An 18,131-nucleotide genomic window follows, 5' to 3' on the forward strand; every position below is an offset into this window, starting at 1 on the left:
CACGTGATGTGGTGTAGAAATGCCAATGTAGCTTCAAACAAGCTTGGGCAACTCCCTCAAGTGGTTATTTTCTTTCTTCTGTATACAGCCTTCGTAATCTGGAGTAGTTAGAGATAGTGGCATCTCTCAAAAGATTAACAGAATCACTACATCTGTTGAGGACACTGTGAATATGTTTAATAAAGGGTAAACCATTTCAGTGACAGGATGACAATTAGAAATAAAGAACTTCCAAATGGAAAGGGCAGCGAGGGAAGCTGTACAGCATCCAAGGCAGGATATAGCATCAGGCCAAAGCTCTCTGCAGGACAGCTATTTCAGTGACTGGTTGGTTGGTTCTTTTTCCCAAGGTTGGGGAGATTACATGCATTTTATTCTATTTTGTGCTCTCCATCTGTGAGATACCTTCCTAATTTTATTAGATTATCCCCTAAATTTTGTCCCACTGATGGCCCACAGAGAGAGTTATTTTGGCCGATTTCCCTCTCCAAAATGTAATTTTTTCCTATCCCAACCACAGCCACAAATGCAAAGGAGAGTGAAGATTTCACTTAAGGGGATTTAACACTCAATTTACGTTAAGTACAGTAATGAACTCATTGTGCAGAATGGGTCCAGGACTATGAAAGTAACTATCACCTTTTTTTATGTTTATAAGCAGTGTGACAAAAATGAAGAGATGAATTTTTCAGTTATGCTGCATCCATTACTGTAAAGAATTCTTCGATTTCACATTATGTGAACCAGTATTATGGTATAAAAATAATTAAGGCATGTGAGATTTAGGCAAGACAGATTCACTACGTGCTCCTTTGTGAAAGAAAGAAACAAAAAACTACAGGTAGATAAAAATGGCACTGATATAGCAAATAAATGAAACATTAAAGAAACGTACAAGCAAATACTTCATTTTAGTGCGGAAGATTGACAGTGTTAACAACCTACTCGATGACCTCACCAGCTATGTAATTATCAGATAAGCAAGATGTTATGCCTTTGACTAGTAAACACCTTTGAATAAATCATTATAATTACATATAAAGCACAATGCCTAGCTGTGTGCAAATTGAAAGGGAGCTGGAGAGAACTCCATTTCTCAGAAGTAGTTCATTTCCTTCCCTTGTTTATTGTTACACATCCTGGCCAGGGATGAATTTGAACCCTGACTCCAAAGGATACACTGCACTATGTATCATTTGCCTTTAGGACACAGCAGAGTGATCAATATGAATGTACCGAAGAGATGAAAAGGGAAAAGGGCCCTCAGACCTAGCGTGTTTCTGAGCCAGTGCCCAGGAAGTAGAACAGTTAACTGCTAGGAACAATTTTTCAGGAGGGGTTGAATGCCTGCCATTATCTGTGTTTTCTGTTTAGAGTAATTAGACATCTAGCCAATTATTTCAGTACAGAACAATCAGAACTGAAACATGTCTATTTATAGAGAACAGGAGACTTCCTACTAGAAAAACAGTGTACACCTAGTGCTGTCTCAGATTCAGGCTGGCAGAGCGGTACGACTTCTATTTAAATGTATCAATACATTCCTCATCAACTACACCTGAAAAAATGTTCTTGGAAAACAAAAATGAAAGAGGCATGTATTACAACAGTTACTTAGTTCTGGAACAGACTCCTCTGTGAATAGATATAGCCTAGAAATTGTCCGTGACATTCCTCTCACAGCTTAACTTTTGGGGAAAATGAACATCTATGATCATGAGACCATGAGTCTGTCTCCCTTCTGCAAATGTAATAATTATAAAACTGTATCTCAGCGAAAAAGTGCTAGTGTTGTTAATATTCCAGTAACACCAAATGGTCCAGGCAAAGGTTCCCAAGCTGTCAGGCACTGTATTTTAACACAGAAGATCCCTTTCACAGAAATGATTTCTAAAGTAAAGCAAGATAACAACGTGAGCTAAAACATTCTACAATACAAGAGAAAGGAAGAACAAAAGTGACAGTAATAACACGAGTCATCTGCATGGAAAAACTTGTGTTTCAAAATGTTTTTAGAGATGGTTAATGAAGAAGCATTAATAATGCCCATATTATTCCATCTTCAATATACACACTGTTTTGCTGGTTTCCTGCAGACCACGCCAGAAGCAGGCTTTGACAGGACATTTGAAGTGGAAAGTTAAAATGGATACTTCATATCTGAACAATTAAACTGCTAGCAATTTGCATGAAGCTTTTTCCAGCAAACCAGTGGAGCTCAGCATGCAGGAGCAGTAGACCAGCTGAAGAGTATGAAATCCCACCTCAGGGAGATAGTTTCTACTGCTTTGTCTTTGCATTTGGACAAGCAGAAGAGTGGTAACTTAAGATGAGAATATGCAATTGTATGCTCATCCCCTCTCTGAGCATCTTTTCAAACCAAGATTTTTTAGTTCAGCCAGTTAATTAAGGCCTTGCCTACACAAGGAATGTTCACCCGCAGAATTACATCTCATTATGCAGGCAAAGTGAGCTTAATGTGGATACAGTTTATGCTGGCAGCATGATGCTTTTATTTATCTATCTTTTTTGCCATCTCCTTCCCTCTCCTCTCCTCCAGTCTTTGCGGCTCCATCTTGTAGTCCCATCTTAAAAGGTGTTTGTGTATCTGAGATGTGTATCATCTCATGCTTACCTCAGAATATCAACCTGAGTTGCTAATCCAAGAATCAGTAGTACAGCACACTTTGATTCCAATCTGCTGTGACCACCTGTAATTACTCTTATTCCGAATGAGTCAAAGTACATGTTATTCAATTCAGAGAGCAACAGGTTTCAAGTGAAAATTGATATAATGTACAAATTAAAATTTTCAACAAGATACCACTGTTTTCGTTGGCTTTGACTCTGACTTGTCACTTGGAATAATTAAAATGGTTCATGTGGAAAAATAATTTAAAAGATAATTATCTAGGGAGAAAAACAAACATGTTTTTTAGCGGGAGTGGAAATAGCAATGCAGAGACCAATAAAAACATTTAACTTTTTCTATAAAAATATTCTGCAGAGAGTTTTTATATTCTGATATCATAGATCAAAATGAACAGAAACAAAATGAGAACTGTAGGATTTAGTGGGGTTTTAAGCTTACAACATACACATTTTATAGATGAACTTCAAGAATTTCTGAAGGTGATTTCTAAAATGAAGTGACCTGATTCCAGTCTTTGAAATTATCATGTTGTCCCCATAAACTACGGCATTGGTGTTACCGAAAAGTTCGGAATGTAGAACTTATCAACACCAATTTAGTGTAGATAAGCAGACACTTCTTTATTGACGGCCGGGTGCGCGGGCGAGTCCTCTCACGAACCACGCACACCTGTCTTCAAAACAATACACCTTATATTAAGACTTATCGATACATATTCATTAGATTTCCAAGAAAAGTTATACATATTCATTAGATTTTTGGGAAATCATTAGCATATGTGAATATCTTTTACGCAGGCGTAGTGAAGGTCTCTCCGAGGCGTGGTAAGTCTTGGAGGCGGGTAGCTTTTGACTAGGAGGTGTGTTTTGGTATTATAATGAAGCAAAGTTCGTCTAGAGTTTATGATTTCTTCATCGATGTTATGGCAACAGGTGCAATCCATCCTTTTTGACAGTAGCTATGCGGTTATCTCTAACGGCTCTAGCCAGGGACCTTCCAGGAGCCTTGTACTGCACATTCTATCTTTGGGGATCGGCCACTGCGTTCCAAACAGGCCGTGTCAGGTAACGTACTGACAACTCTTACACCACCCCGTTGTCAGGTATTTCTTTATCTGTTATTTAAGTTCTAAATGTTCCTACTAGATGATTTTAGTCAATTTCTCCGGCCTTGATACGGGGCTATACAGGGGATTTACAGCAGACACTGGTTGGTGGTTAAATATATAAAATACAACATACATATGATTTTGCTAAAATATTAAAACTAATATGATTAATGCTAACTAATAACAAATTAATGACAAATCAGTAACATTTCCCCCCTTTGAAAGTGTTGAAAATTATTTCAATACTTTCACATCATCTATCTAATATTTATTTATTATTATTCTGAGAGTCAATATTTGTTTCGGCATATACTGGTGGTGGACTGCATTTCTGGTGAAACAATTGGAACCTTTCTCATGATCATGCAATTTACTGTAATTCTATTGGTAAATTGTTTCTTCAGACATTTTTTTCAGGAATGCTAATCAATTGGTTTGTTTCTACTTGTCTTTTTTGTTCCTGATTATCAAATCAGTCCAGGTTTCTACTATCATTATATGCTGAAACTAATATAAAAAGAACAAACACAAACCAGATATGAAAAATTAGACATGTTTCAGAGTCAGTTTTAAAGTTTTTGGATCCCGGCTAATAATTTTTCATGGAGTAGGGTGTTTTCTTCACTTGAATGTAGTGTATCCAAACATCTGATTTTGTAATTCTAATAGCTGTGAAGGTGGTTAACAGTATCTGGAAGGGTCTTTTTCAATGTTCCTGCAGGGTTCGGAAGTCCACGTTTTCACATAGACATAGTCTCCTGGTTGTAAGTTATGCACCGGAACTTCCAGGGATAATGGTCTATTCTATAGCCACTGTCTCTTCGAATTGCAGTCAAAGTTTTTCTAAGGAAAGCAAATAGTTATACACATCTTGTTTTCTTTTATCTACATGTTCGGGTTTGGTTCTGGAGATTCATAAGGTTTTCCATATAATAATTCATAAGGACTGACTGAGGTTCCACTCTTGGCTGTATTCTGATTCGTAATAATGTCAATGGAAGTGTTTGAGGTCATTTTAAATTAGTCTCTTGACAAATTTTGCTTATTTGTCCTTTTAAAGGTTTGATTCATTCTTTCTACTTTCTCACTGGATTGTGGCCTCCATGGGGGTATGTAATCCATGTGATACCTAGAATTTTGTTAACATTTTGGACCACTTCTGCAACAAAGTGTGGACCTCTGTCAGAAGAAATTCTCAATAGGAACTTAAACCTTGGAATTATTTCTCGTAGTAACCATTTTACTACTTTCTTTGTTCGTGTGGAACGACAGGGAAAAGCTTCTGGCCATCCTGTAAAAGTATCAACTCCGACCAGGATGTACCGATACCCGTTCTGTCTAGGTAGTTCTGAAAAATCTACTTGCCAATAATCTCCAGGCTCTGTACTAGATTTTATTCGACCATTTGAACTTTTTCCTTGATTATTGGATTATTTTTCAAACATACTTCACATTTTGCAGTTATTATTTTAGCTATTCTAACATTCTGAGTGATACCACTTGTTTTTGTAAGGAAGTTACTAAGGCCTTTGTTTCTCCAGTGACACTCCTGATGCTTTGTTTGAATTATTTCTCTCATCAAAAAGGGTGGAACTACTACCTGTCCTTAGGTGTTACCCACCATCTGGCTAGGTTTTCTTAGCATTTAATAATTGACCTAGCTTATCATCTTCCTCTGAGTATTTTCGTTTTTCTCTAGGGAGAGTTACTGTTTTGGAGGGAATTAATGTTATTTGCAATGCTCGTTTTTTGTTACCTTTCTTGCTTGTTTGGTCGGCTTAAATTATTTCCAGTGATTTTCTTTGTGTTTCTAATTTGATGTGCTTTACAGTGTATGATTGTTACCTGATCTGGTTTCTGAACTGTTTGTAATAATTGTAAAATTTCATCTTGGTGTTTAATATTTGATCCCTGGGAGGACAATAATTTCTTTTCTTTCCACAATGCTGCATGGACATGTACCACTCCAAAAGCATACTTGAATCTGTCCAAATATTTTACTTCTTCTTCACTTAGTTCTAAAAGTTCGAATCAAAGTAATAAGTTCTGCTTTCTGAGCTGAGGTGGTACTTGGCAATGCTTCTGTTTCTATAACTGTGGTGTCTGTTGTTACCGCATATCCTAGCGTATCGAACTCCTTGCTCTACAAAGCTGCTACCATCTGTATACAGTTCCCAGTCCGGTCGCTCCAATGGTACATCCTTCAAATCTTCACGACTGGAATAAACACTAATAGCAGCCAGGCAATCATGTTCCAATTGTCTTCTTCCTGTATGGAACTTAAAAACACAGCTGGATTTGTCAGGTTAGTTGCTTTTAAAATTACATCTATCTTGTTGAGTTAATATTACTTGGTACTTCATCATTCTGCTCGGAGATAGCTTAGTGCCCCCCTTTTGTTCTAGAACAGTTTTCACCATGTGTGGGGACATAGACTGTTATTGTTTTTCCCAAAGTCAATTTCCGAGGTTCTTGTATATCATCACTGTTGCAGGCCACTGCTCTAAGACAATTTGGCCACCCTTACTCACTGTGTCCAGTTGTTTGGAGAAGTAGCCGACTGGTCATTTCCAGCTCCCCATTTCTGGGTTAACACACCAAGTGCCAGGTGTTGTCTTTCATGAACGAACAGCTGAAAACCTTTAGTTAAATCAGGGAGGCCTAAAGCAGGTGTAGACATTAAAGCGTGTTTTAACTCTGTAAGGCCTTTGCTGTTTTGGACCCCACACAAAGGAAGAGTTCTTTTGGGCCTCATATAGCAGTTTAGCTATTAGAACTACAATTCATGATCTAAAGATGACACTACCCTGTCCATTCCCAAGAATGTTCTAAGTTCATGAATATTTTTCGGCTCAGGTATACTACAGATGGTTTCTTTGTCGATTTTTTTCTTAATTGTTTCTGTCTCTTTTGAAATTTCAAAGCCTAGATATATCACAGTCTGACATGCTATTTGAGGCTTTCTTCCTGGATACCTTGTACCCTTATTAGTCCCATTACATAATTCAAGACATCAATGGTTACCTGTATGTAGGTAGAATCTTTCTTCTGTAGCAATCAATATGTCATCCACATACTTGTAGAAGGAAATGTTCAGGCCTTGGTTGTCCTGTTTCCAGATTTCAAGCTCTTTTGTCAGCTGGTTTCCAAAAATTGTCAGGGCTATTTTTAAATCTTGGGGTAGTCTTGTCCATGTCAGCTGTATCTTTGCACCAGTTTTCTGGATTTTTCCATTCGAAAGCTAAACACTTTCTGCTTTCCTTCTCCAAGGATATGTAAAAGAAAGCATCTTTTAGATCAAAGCACTGTAAACCACTGATGAGTCTCCTTTAATAGCTGTTAAGCAATGTATAAAGGATTTGTAACCACAGGATATAGTGTCTTTGGTTATTTGATTCACTGTTCTCCAATCTTGTACTACCTGTATTCTCCCGAGGGTTTTTCTAACTTGGTGAAGATAGGAGTATTATATTCAGATTCCACATTCTCCAAAATTTTATACTTCAAAATTTGTCAATCAATTTCTTTAACTCTTGTTTAACTTCTGGTTTAATTGGGTATTGTTTATTTTTACTGTTTCCTGCATCTTCTTTTTTAGATCTATTTTTACAGGTGCTGCTTAATTTTGATTTACCAGGAATATCTGTTTCCCACACTGTAGGGATCACTGCAAAAATCTACCTGTGGTGGAATTTCTTGCTCCTCCACTTTTTCTTGTATCATTAAGGATTTCTCCTTGTTTTTGACTCAGGTATCTTCAAAAAGAGTTCTCCTTCCTCAAAAACAATTTGTGCATTTAATTTAGATAACAAATCCCTTCCAACAAGGGTATCGGGCATTCTGGTACATACAAAAATTATGTGTAATTATTTTATTTCCAAATTTTAATATCTAGAGGTTGCAGGAAGGGTCTGTTTTCTTCTTTCCCTGTTGCTCCTACTATGTTTGCGTTTTGTTCCAATTTTTCCTTTACAAGTATTTAATACCGAAAATGTCGTTCCTGTATCTATTAAAAATTTGACTTCTTTTTTCTCTCAGCTTAATTATAACCAGAGGCTCAGCTGGGTTCCCCTCCGGTCCCCTTCATTCATCTCAAAACCATCATTCTGGCTACCTTCTTTTGAATATTTCCTCTTGAAGCACTGCACATTTTTAGGACAATCTTTTCTCCAATGTCCTTCCTCCGACACAAAGCACACTGATTCACTCCTAAGGGGTGTTAAAATTCTGATTGCTAAAATTCATAAATTCTCTCCGTCCACTGCCTACCTCGTCGTCTTCCTTTACCTCGTCTTCTGTCTGTTGTTCCTGTCATTACGGCCAGTAATCTATTTTCTCTGATTTTCCTTTCTTCTTTTTCCCTGTTATTATACACTTTCCATGTTGTCTCCAACATTTTATTCAAACCTCCTTGAATCCTCTCCTCCAGCTTCTGAAGTTTCTTTCTTATACGTCTGGTGCCGACTGCCCCATAAAAAATCAAAGCTCAACTGTATCTGAGCCGCCTCTGTTTCTACTCTTAATCAGTATATTTCTGGCAGCTTCCTTCAGTCTTTCCAGGAACGCTGAGGGAGATTCATTCTTATCTTGCCTTACTTCATATAATTTAGACCAATTCAAACTTTAGGCATAGCATGTTTTAACTCATATAAAATCCATTTTGATACCGACTCAGCCTTTTCTCTATGTTCCACTTTATTTGGATCCCACTGCGGATCCCAGACGAAAATTCTGCTCTAATGTTCCACCTATTGTCCCGCTTAATACTGCCACTTCTGCCTGTGCTCTGCCAGTTTTTAGTATCATCTGCTTTTCTGTTATCATCCAACAAATTATCCAAAATCACCTGTAAATCACTCCAATCTGGATTCTGTGTTCTTAATTATAGTATCTACTACTCTGCCAACTCTCTCAGGATCTTCCTATATACTCCAGCTGCCTGCTTCCAAGCCATCAAGTCCACAACCGAAAAGGGCACTTTACATATACTGGTCCATCATTACCAGCTCCCTGCCTCAAGGGAGCTGATTGTTTGTGCCTGCTGTCAGGGTCCTTCGAGAAATGGGGGTGTGAATCACAACTTCAGACGGTCCTTCCCCTGCATCCTCTATTCCACTGCTTCTGGTTCTTCCATCCGTTCCCTATGCTCTCAGCCCCCAATTCCTTCCTCTCCTGGGAGGGGATATATCCAACTCTGGCCCTTCATCCTCTTTGGGGGCAATATCACACATGCCAGACAACATTTCTTCTCTTTCTTATTATCAAAAGTTATAGCCATTACCAAATTGTCCCTACTAACTAGCTTGCACTCATTCTGCCAATCTTGTCTCTGCCTTAAGTAAAAAAATAAATTCACATAAGGTACTTCACTCCATTCCCCTCTCTTCTACAAAACAACATTAACTGCAGAATGGTGTTATAATCTAGTGTCCCATTCACGGGCCACCTTTCCTGATCCTCCAATGTATACAGAGGCCACCAATGATTACAATAGTCAATCATTTGATTTTTACGTAAATCATCATACAATTCACCCCAGTGTGCCAGACAAACATCCCAACGGAGATGTTTTGGTATCTTCCATCAGTGGACAAATTTTCCCATACTCTTACTCTTAAATAATTTCGCAAATGCCATTATGTTTATACCCAATACTAATAGCTATTAAATATATAACAATATCCAAAAATCAATAATCAATTATCAGATGTTTAAATATCAAATATCAAATGCCAAGTATCAATACAAAGTTCAAATACCAATACATATATCAAACACCAAATATAAATAATACAAATAACAATTGTTGCCAGGTAATGGAGTCCACCTACTTGCCCAGGGCACGACAAAGCCGACTTCCCTAAGCAAGAGTCATAACAATATCCCCTGGCAAGATTATTAACCAGCAAATATATTCACACTTTATAACTTCCAACTTCAATAAGAAACACTATAATCGTTGCCAAGACTCACTTCATGCTCAGTTGCACATCCCACACTTACAACACTCACGATACTTCTAAGTACACAATATATCTCTTTTTTTTTCCTTTTTTTTCCTTCTCTTTTTTTTTTCCTTTTTTTTTCCTTTTTTTTTTTTTTTCCCTTTCTTTCTTTTGGTTTTGTTTTTTTGTTTTTGTTTTTTTTTTCTTCCTTTAGAATTTGGGACTCAAACCCCAAAATTTCCAAATGCTTTTGGAAGCTGGGACTCTAACCCAGAATCCTCAAAAGTTGGTGGGACTCTAACCCACTCCCAAATTGGTCCAACCCAGCATAGCTTTCGCTTATGTCTTACGGGCAGACCGCCTAGGCTTCTACTTCCTCAGGATCCTTTTGTCCACCTTGCGCAGCTTTCGCCGCGTCTGACAGGCAGACGATACCGGTGGGACTCTAACCCACTCGGGGGGACTCTAACCCCAAACAATACCGGTGGGACTCTAACCCACTCGGGGGGACTCTAACCCAACTAACCGTGGGACTCTAACCCACTCGGGGGGACTCTAACCCCAAACAATACCGGTGGACTCTAACCCACTATCCTTAATATTTAAAAGAAGTGTCTTACCAAAATCCAGGGGACGTCGCAAAGAGCCTTATGGATCGGGGATCGATGGGTATCCCCGAGAATCCTCGGTGCCGGCAGGAACCGATCGGTCCCCGACTCCTCCGGTCTCTCTCAGCGAGGTCCCATCTGGGGTGCCAAAACTTGTACCGAAAAGCTCGGAATGAAGAACTTATCACACCAATTTAGTGTAGATAAGCAGGACACTTCTTATTGACGGCCGGGTGCGCGGGCGAGTTCCTCTCACGACCACGCACACCTGTCATTAAACAATAACACCTTATATTAAGACTTATTGATACATATTCATTAGATTTCCAAGAAAAGTATACATATTCATTAAACTTCCGGGAATCATTAGCATATATGTAAATGTCCTTTACCGCAGGCGCAGTGAAGGTCTCTCCGAGGCCGTGGTAAGTCTTGGAGGCGGGTAGCTTTGACTCAGGAGGTGTGTTTGGGTATGATAATGAAGCAAAGTTCGTCTGGAGTTTATGATTTGTCTTCACTCGATGTTATGGCAACAGGTGCAATCCATCCTTTTGACAGTAGCTATGCGGTTATCTCTAACGGCTCTAGCCAGGTACCTTCCAGGAGCCTTGTACTGCACATTCTATCTTTGGGGATCGGCCACTGCGTCCAAACAGGCCGTTGTCAGGTAACGTACTGACAACTCTTACACCACCCCCGTTGTCAGGTATTTCTTTATCTTGTTATTTAAGTTCTAAATGTTCCTACTAGATGATTTAGTCAATTTCTCCGGCCTTGATACGGGGCTATACAGGGGATTTTACAGCAGACACTGGTTGGTGGTTAAATATATAAAATACAAACATACATATGATTTTGCTAAAATATTAAAAACTAAATATGATTCATCTAACTAATAACAATTAATGACAAATCAGTAACATTTCCCCCCTTTGAAAGTGTTGAAAATTATTTCAATACTTTCACATCATCTATCTAATATTTATTTATTATTATTCTGAAGAGTCAATATTTGTTTCGGCATATACTGGTGGTGGACTGCTATTTTGGTGAAACAATTGGAACCTTTCTCATGATCATGCAATTTACTGTAATTCTATTGGGTAAATTGTTTCTTCAGACATTTTTTTCAGGAATGCTATCAATTGGTTTGTTTCTACTTGTCTTTTTGTTCCTGATTATCAAATCAGTCCAGGTTTCTACTATCATTATCTGCTTAAACTAATATAAAAAGAACAAACACAAACAGATATGAAAAATTAGACATGTTTCAGAGTCAGTTTTAAAGTTTTTGGATCCCGGCTATATTTTCATGGAGTAGGTGTTTTCTTCACTTGAATGTAGTATATCCAAACATCTGATTTTGTAATTCTAATAGCTGTAAAGGTGGTTAACAGTATCTGGAAGGGTCTTTTTCAATGTTCCTGTAGGGTTCGGAAGTCCACGTTTTCACATAGACATAGTCTCCTGGTTGTAAGTTATGCACCGAAACTTCCAGGGATAATGGTCTATTCTACACCACTGTTCTCCGAATTGCAGTCAAAGTTTTTCCTAAGGAAAGCAAATAGTTATACACATCTTGTTTTTTTTTTATATACATGTTCGGGTTTGGTTCTGGAGATTCATAAGGTTTCCCATATAATAATTCATAAGGACTGACTGAGGTTCCATTCTTTGGCTGTATTCTGATTCGTAATAATGTCAATGGAAGTGTTTGAGGTCATTTTAAATTAGTCTCTTGACAAATTTTGTTTATTTGTCTTTTAAAGGTTTGATTCATTCTTTCTATTTTCTCACTGGATTGTGGCCTCCATGGGGTATGTAAATCTCATGTGATACCTAGAATTTTGTTAACATTTTGGACCACTTCTGCAACAAAGTGTGGACCTCTGTCAGAAGAAATTCTAATAGGAACTTTAAACCTTGGAATTATTTTCGTAGTAACCATTTTACTACTTTCTTTGTTCGTGTGGAACGACAGGGAAAAGCTTCTGGCCATCCTGTAAAAGTATCAACTCCGACCAGGATGTACCGATACCCATTCTGTCTAGGTAGTTCTGAAAAATCTACTTGCCAATAATCTCCAGGCTCTGTACTAGATTTTATTCGACTCATTTGAAGCTTTTTTCTTGATTATTGGATTATTTTTCAAACATACTTCACATTTTGCAGTTATTATTTTAGCTATTCTTAACATTCTGAGTGATACCACTTGTTTTTGTAAGGAAGTTACTAAGGCCTTTGTTCTCCAGTGACACTCCTGATGCTTTGTTTGAATTATTTTTCTCATCAAAAAGGGTGGAACTACTACCTGTTCTTTAGGTGTTACCCACCATCTGGCTAGGTTTTTCTTAGCATTTAATAATTGACCTAGCTTATCATCTTCCTCTGAGTATTTTCGTTTTTCTCTAGGGAGAGTTACTGTTTTGGAGGGAATTAATGTTATTTGTAATGCTCGTTTTTTGTTACCTTTCTTGTTGTTTGGTCGGCTAAATTATTTCCAGTGATTTCTTGTGTTTCTAATTTGATGTGTTTTACAGTGTATGATTGTTACCTGATCTGGTTTCTGAACTGTTTGTAATAATTGTAAAATTTCATCTTGGTGTTTAATATTTGATCCCTGGGAGGACAATAATTTTTTTTCTTTCCACAATGCTGCATAGACATGTACCACTCCAAAGCATATTTACTTTCTTCTCTTCACTTAGTTCTAAAGTTCGAATCAAAGTAATAAGTTCTGCTTTCTGAGCTGAGGTGGTACTTGGCAATGCTTCTGTTTCTATAACTGTGGTGTCTGTTGTTACCGCATATCTAGCGTATCGAACTCCTTGTTCTACAAAGCTGCTACCATCTGTATACAGTTCCCAGTCCGGTCGCTCCAATGGTACATCCTTCAAATCTTCACGACTGGAATAAACATACTTAATAGCAGCCAGGCAATCATGTTCCAATTGTCTTCCTTCCTGTATGGAACTTAAAAACACAGTTGGATTTGCCAGGTTAGTTGCTTTTAAAATTACATCATCTTGTTAAGTTAATATTACTTGGTACTTCATCATTCTGCTCGGAGATAGCTAGTATCCCTCCTTTTGTTATAGAACAGTTTTCACCATGTGTGGGACATAGACTGTTATTGTTTTTCCCAAAGTCAATTTCCGAGGTTCTTGTATAATCATCACTGTTGCAGCCACTGCTCTAAGACAATTTGGCCACCCTTTACTCACTGTGTCCAGTTGTTTGGAGAAGTAGCCGACTGGTCATTTCCAGCTCCCCATTTTCTGGGTTAACACACCAAGTGCCAGGTGTTGTCTTTCATGAACGAACAGCTGAAAACCTTTAGTTAAATCAGGGAGGCCTAAAGCAGGTGTAGACATTAAAGCGTGTTTTAACTCTGTAAAGGCCCTTTGCTGTTTTGGACCACACACAAAGGAAGAGTTCTTTTGGGCCTCATATAGCAGTTTAGCTATTAGACTACAATTCATGATCTAAAGATGACACTACCCTGCCATTCCCAAGAATGTTCTAAGTTCATGAATATTTTTCGGCTCAGGTATACTACAGATGGTTTCTTTGCGATTTTTTCTTAATTGTTTCTGTCCTTTTGAAATCTCAAAGCCCAGATATATCACAGTCTGACATGCTATTTGAGCTTTTTCCTGGATATCTTGTACCTATTTAGTCCCAGAAAATTCAAGACATCAATGGTTACCTGTATGCAGGTAGATCTTTCTTCTGTAGCAATCAATATGTCATCCACATATTGTAGAAGGAAATGTTCAGGCCTTGGTTTGTCCTGTTTCCAGATTTCAAGCTCTTTTGCCAGCTGGTTTCCAAAAATTGTCAGGCTATTTTTAAATTCTTGGGTTAGTCTTGTCCATGTCAGCTACATCTTTTGCCCAGTTTCTGGATTTTCCCATTCGAAAGTAAACAACTTTCTGCTTTCCTTCTCCAAGGGTATGCAAAAGAAAGCATTTTTTTTAGATCAAGCACTGTAAACCACTGATGAGTCTCCTTTAACGCTGTTAACAATGTATAAGGATTTGTAACCACAGGATATATATCTTTGGTTATTTGATTCACTGTTCTCAAATCTTGTACTAACCTGTATTCTCCCGAGGGTTTTTTTAACTGGTGAGATAGGAGTATTATATTCAGATTCACATTCCTCCAAAATTTTATACTTCAAAAATTTGTCAATCAATTTCTTTAACTCCTGTCTAACTTCTGGTTTAATTGGGTATTGTTTAATTTTTACTGTTTCTGCATCTTCTTTTAGATCTATTTTTACAGGTGCTGCTAATTTTGATTTACCAGGAATATCTGTTTCTCACACTGTAGGGATCACTGCAAAATCCACCTCTGGTGGAATTTCTTGCTCCTCCACTTTTTCTTGTATCATTAGGATTTCTCCTGTTTTTGACTCAGGTATCTTCAAAAGAGTTCTCCTTTCTTAAAAACAATTTGTGCATTTAATTTAGATAACAAATCTCTTTCTAACAAGGGTATCGGGCATTCTGGTACATACAAAAATTCATGTGTAATTATTTTATTTCCAAATTTCATATCCAGAGGTTGCAGGAATGGTCTGTTTTCTTCTTTTCCTGTTGCTCCTACTATGTTTGTTGTTTTTGTTCTAATTTTTCCTTTACAAGTATTTAATACCGAAAATGTCGTTCCTGTATCTATTAAGAATTTAATTTCTTTTTTTCCCAGCTTAATTATAACCAGAGGCTCAGCTGGGTTCCCCTCCGGTCCCCTTCATTCATCTAAAACTATCATTCTGGCTACCTTCTTTTGAATATTTCCTCTTGAACACTGCACATTTTTAGGACAATCTTTTCTCCAATGTCCTTCTTCCCGACACAAAACATACTGATTCACTCCTAAGGGGGTGTTAAAATTCTGATTGCTAAAATTCATAAATTCTCTCCGTCTACTGCCACTTCGTCGTCTTCTTCTACCTCATCCTCTGTCTGTTGTTCCTGTCATTAAGGCCAATAATCTATTTTCTCTAATTTTCCTTTCCTCTTTTTCCCTGTTATTATATACTTTCCATGTTGTCTCCAACATTTTATTCAAACTCCTTGAATCCTCTCTCTCCAGCTTCTGAAGTTTCTTTCTTATGTCTGGTGCCGACTGCCCCATAAAAATCAAAGCCAACTGTATCTGAGCCGCCTCTGTTTCTATTCTTAAATCAGTATATTTTCTGGCAGCTTCCTTCAATCTTTCCAGAAACGCTGAGGGAGATTTATTCTTATCTTGTCTCACCTCATATAATTTAGACCAATTCAAAGATAGCATGTTTAACTCCATATAAAATCTATTTCTGATACCGACTCAGCCTTTCCCTATGTTCCACTTTATTTGGATCCCACTGTGGATCCCCAGACGGAAAATTTTGTTTTAATGTTCCACCTATTGTCCCGCTTAATACTGCCACTTCTGCCTGTGCTCTGCCAGTTTTTAGTACCATCTGCTTTTCTGTATCATCCAATAAATTATCCAAGATCACCTGTAAATCACTCCAGTCTGGATTCTGCGTTTTAATTATAGTATCCACTACTCTGCCAACTCTCTCAAGATCTTCTCTATATACTCCAGCTGCCTGCTTCCAAGCCATCAAGTCCACAACCAAAAAGGGCACTTTTACATACACTGGTCCATTGTTACCAACTCCCTGCCTCAAGGGAGTTATTGTTTGTGCCTGCTGTCAGGTTCTTTGAGAAATGGGGGTATGAATCACAAATTCAGACGGTCTTTCCCCTGTATCCTCTATTCCACTGCTTTCTGTTTCTTCCATCTGTTTCCTATGTTCTCACCCCCAATTCCTTCCTCTCCTGGGAGGGGATATATCCAACTCTGGCCCTTCATCCTCTTTGGGGGCAATATCACATGCCAGACAACATTTCTTCTCTTTCTTATTATCAAAAGTTATAGCCATTACCAAATTGTCCCTACTAACTAGCTTGCACTCATTCTGCCAATCTTGTCTCTGTCTTAAGTAAAAAAAAATCCACATAAGGTATTTCACTCCATTTCCCCTCTCTTCTACAAAACAACATTAACTGCAGAATGGTGTTATAATTCAGGGTCCCATTCACGGGCTACCTTTCCTGATCCTCTAATGTATACAGAGGCCACCAATGATTACAATATTCAATCATTTGATTTTTACGTAAATCATCATATAATTCACCCTAATGTGCCAACAAGCATCTCAACGGAGATGTTTTCGGTATCTTTCCATCAGTGGACAAATTTCCCATATTCTTACTCTTAAATAATTTGGCAAATGCCATTATGTTTATACCCAATACTAAATATCTATTAAATATATAACAAATATCAGAAATCAATAATCAATTGTCAGATGTTAAATATCAAACCAAATACCAAATGCCAAATATCAAATACAAAGTTTCAAATACCAAATACATATATCAAACACCAGATATTAAATAAATACAAATAACAATTGTTGCCAGGTAATGGAGTCCACCTACGTGCCTAGGGCACGGACAAAGCCGACTTCCCTAAGCAAGAGTCATAACCAATATCCCCTGGCAAGATTATTAACCAACAAATATATTCACACTTTATAACTTCCAACTTCAATAAGAAACACTACAATCGTTGCCAAGACTCACTTCATGCTCAGTTGCACATCCCACACTTACAACACTCACGATACTTCCAAGTACACAATATATCTCACTTTTTTTTCCTTTTTTTTTCCTTTTTTTTTTCCTTTTTTTTTTTTTCCTTTTTTTTTTTTTTTTTTTTTTTTTTTTTTTTTTTTTTTTTTCTTTCTTCAGAATTTGGGACTCAAACCCAAAATTTCCAAAATGCTTTTGAAGCTGGGACTCTAACCCAGAATCCTCAAAAGTTGTGGGACTCTAACCCACTCCCAAATTGTCCAACCCAGCAATAGCTTTCGCTTATGTCTTACGGGCAGACGCCTAGGCTTCTACTTCTTTCAGGATCCTTTTGTCCAACCTTGCGCAGCTTTCGCCGCGTCTGACAGGCAGACGATACCGGTGGGACTCTAACCCACTCGGGGGGACTCTAACCCCAAACAATACCGGTGGGACTCTAACCCACTCGGGGGGACTCTAACCCCAAACAATACCGGTGGGACTCTAACCCACTATCCTTAATATTTAAAAGAAGTGTCTTACCAAAATCCAGGGGACGTCGCAAAGAGCCTTATGGATCGGGGATCGATGGGTATCCCCGAGAAATCCTCGGTGCCGGCAGGAACCGATCGGTCCCCGACTCCTCCGGTCTCTCTCAGCGAGGTCCCATCTGGGGTGCCAAAACTGTTACCGAAAAGTTCGGAATGTAGAACTTATCAACACCAATTTAGTGTAGATAAGCAGACACTTCTTTATTGACGGCCGGGTGCGCGGGCGAGTCCTCTCACGAACCACGCACACCTGTCTTCAAAACAATACACCTTATATTAAGACTTATCGATACATATTCATTAGATTTCCAAGAAAAGTTATACATATTCATTAGATTTTTGGGAAATCATTAGCATATGTGAATATCTTTTACGCAGGCGTAGTGAAGGTCTCTCCGAGGCGTGGTAAGTCTTGGAGGCGGGTAGCTTTTGACTAGGAGGTGTGTTTTGGTATTATAATGAAGCAAAGTTCGTCTAGAGTTTATGATTTCTTCATCGATGTTATGGCAACAGGTGCAATCCATCCTTTTTGACAGTAGCTATGCGGTTATCTCTAACGGCTCTAGCCAGGGACCTTCCAGGAGCCTTGTACTGCACATTCTATCTTTGGGGATCGGCCACTGCGTTCCAA

General features: G+C 38.2%; 1 protein-coding gene across 3 annotated transcripts in view; it reads right to left on the reverse strand.

The window, feature by feature from the left end:
* CPED1 (cadherin like and PC-esterase domain containing 1) overlaps nucleotides 1–18,131 on the reverse strand; it is a 185,282-nt gene that overhangs the window by 123,766 nt on the left and 43,385 nt on the right. The window lies entirely within an intron of this gene.

The sequence above is a fragment of the Aquila chrysaetos genome, chromosome 5 (genome assembly GCF_900496995.4).
Source record: "Aquila chrysaetos chrysaetos chromosome 5, bAquChr1.4, whole genome shotgun sequence".
Taxonomy (NCBI): domain Eukaryota; kingdom Metazoa; phylum Chordata; class Aves; order Accipitriformes; family Accipitridae; genus Aquila; species Aquila chrysaetos.